The following is a 3225-nucleotide window of genomic DNA, read 5'->3' as shown; positions in this document are numbered from 1 at the left end:
CTAATAAATACCAAAAGCTGGTAATTTTCCAAAGTTTTTACGACATAATGGCAAACTTTGCATTAACATGAGAATGCCTTCTTTTTATACTGTACAACTTATGATGTCCAAAGAAAAGACCAGGAGTTTGCACTTTTTGCTATCTCGCTGTATCACAAATGTAGCTGATTTTATCAACCCTACATGAATAACCTCGACTTGGTCTTTGATTTTACATGTGATATATTTGTTTACACATGCAGGCAGATGCTAGGTACAGTGTACATAATTAGATATGTAGTGTACTGCTTCTTTTGAAGAACACCCCTGGGGTATACATGTAACTCACATCTTTTTCTTGTATGAGTGCATTCTTTGCAGTAGTAGGCATCTGAGACCCCTGAACCCCCACAGGTCACACAGCGCCCCAGGTAGGATCCGTAGTTACATTCATCACAGATACGCACCAGTGTACATGGTCTGACGTACGAGTCGCAGATTTCATTTCATTTCATTTCATTTCATTTCATTTCATTTCATTTATTTCATTCCTTCTTTCTTTTTCGCCAAACATAACACGAAATGTATTAGAAGATATAACATAGGCATGTATTCGACTTTACATGGTAGATAATGGTTAACAAATACGAAATTATACATGCATACCGGCAAAATACAAAGTTATGCTTGGAGGAAAAAAAAAGAGAAAGAACTGAGAGGTTCACTGAAAAGCATGCTTGTAAATTGTGAACCACTCAAAGGATTCTTGTGAATACATTAAACTTTTTTTTTTTTAACAAAGACAGGAGAGAACAAGACAGTAGAAACACAAGGACATTACATGACTTTACAGTAGGGTATACCATGACAGTAATAAAACACAAAAGAATAATGGAAAGAAAGGAGAGAAAGAAAAAGGAAATGAAAGGAAAAGCCAACACGCTGAACATCGGGATCAGAAGAGGGAATTGAGGTGTTTCAGCTCGATCAGCCGAGCAATGTTTATACAAATAAGATAATGTAAAAATACACAATGATGAAATCAATGATTGACGATGAACCCTTAGGCTGTAAAGACCAGCTAAGTAATGAATCGTATATATCTTAATATGAGTTCAACAAAAAAATTTTTAACTTACGCTTAAACGAATTCAAAGATAAAGAATTTTTTATATCACAACTTAAAGAATTCCAAAATCTAGGGCCAGTGTATATAAATGTATTTTGAGCCAATAACGTTCTCAGAAGGGGTAAATGAAACTCATTTGATCGCCTGGTGGGATAATTATGAAAAGATTGATTCCGTGGAAACATTGAATCAAAAATGCTGGGAAGTGCATTTGTGTTATAATTAAACATAAACTGTCCCAGCTGAAAGAAAAACAAATCTTTGATTTTTAATATCTTATATCTAACAAATAATGGATCTGCATGGGAACATGGAGAAACGCCACAAATGATACGAAGTGCCTTTTTTTGTAATAACAATAATCTATCTAATAAAGTTTGATGGGCACTACCCCATGCTAAGATTCCATAATTTAAATAAGGTAATATTAATGAAAAATACAACGTCAGCAAAGAAGACAACGGGATATGAGATTTAAGTCTATTAATAATACCAATATTACGCGAAATTATTTTACTAATATTAATAATATGAGGCTTCCACGAAAGTTTATCGTCCACTGTAATACCGAGAAACTTTGTATGAGATACACGCTCTAAGTGAACGTCATCAAAGATGATATCTGTGCGTAAAACTTCTATAGACTTACTGAATAACATATAGTTAGTTTTCTGAAGATTCAGTGATAACTTATTGGCTCTTATCCATTGAGTCACTTTTTTAATTCAGAATTAACAGTATCGACAAGAGTAATTGGATTTTGGTGGGAGAAAAAAATATTTGAATCATCGGCAAAAAGTATAAAAGAAAGTATATCAGATGATCTACAAAAATCATTTATGTAAATGATGAAAAGTAGAGGTCCTAATATACTACCCTGAGGGAAGTCACATTTAATAACTTCAAGACTAGAGCTGTGCTCGTTCAAAGATACATATTGTTTTCGGTTTTGCAGGTAACTCCTGAACCACTCCAAGGCCTTCCCTCGTATACCATAATGAGACAATTTATGAAGTAAAATTTCGTGATTAATTGTATCGAAGGCCTTGGAGAAGTCCAGGAAGATACCAACAAGATGGGAATGGTCATCTATAGTATGTGCGGCGTTATCAATAAACTTCAAAAGAGCATGAATGGTGCTATGTTTTTGACGAAACCCAAATTGAGAATTCGTAAAAACATTATAATAATTAAGAAATTTAATGGTTCTTGTAAATATCAATTTTTTCCAAAACCTTAGATAGGGATGAAAGTAGAGAAATAGGTCTATAATTACTTATATCAAAACTGTCTCCTTTTTTAAATAAAGGACACACCTTAGCAATTTCATACAATCAGGAAAAACACCATGTATTATGGATTTATTAAAAATATGAGAAAGTGGATCAGCAATAGAAAATATGATTCCCTTTATGATAAAATTACTTATATCATCATAACCGGCACTTCGTTTATCATTCATTGCAGTGACAATGTCTATTATTTCATATTTCGTAGTTGGAGCTAAGAAAATAGAACTGGGATTGGATTGACCTAAAAATTTTGCAAAATGCGTATCGGACTGCGGTACTTCTTTTGCCAGATTCTCTCCCATCATTGAAAAATAAGAATTAATAATATTTGCTATATCACCAGGATCTTCAACAATTTTATTATCAAATCTTATTTTTGTAATATTATATTTCTTTTTTGATATATTCATGGCCTGCTTTAATATCTTCCATGTATTCTTCACGTCATGTTTATATTTTTCTATCTGAATGGTATAATATTTCCGCTTTTCAGATCGTATGACCTTAATCAAAATATTCTTATATGATGTATATTTATTTTTTGACTCCTCAGTTTTTCCATTTTGAATCTATAATACAACCTATTTTTCCTGTTAATTGAACGGAGGAGAGATTTCGAAATCCATGGAAGTTTAGGTGTTGTTTTATAATTTACTGACTTATCTTTTAATTTAGGAATATAATCATCTAAATGCTTATTGATTATCTCCATAAAATTATCAAATGATACATTAACATCATCAGTATGACAAACACTTGACCAATCGACCCTATCTAAACAAGCATCAAGACTAGCTAAATTTTCTGGTGTGGCTCTACGTCTAA

The sequence above is a fragment of the Diadema setosum genome, chromosome 8, assembly GCF_964275005.1.
Source record: "Diadema setosum chromosome 8, eeDiaSeto1, whole genome shotgun sequence".
NCBI classification, from domain to species: Eukaryota; Metazoa; Echinodermata; class Echinoidea; order Diadematoida; family Diadematidae; genus Diadema; species Diadema setosum.
The sequence above is the reverse complement of the archived record's forward strand: the minus strand, read 5'-3'. Positions refer to the sequence as shown.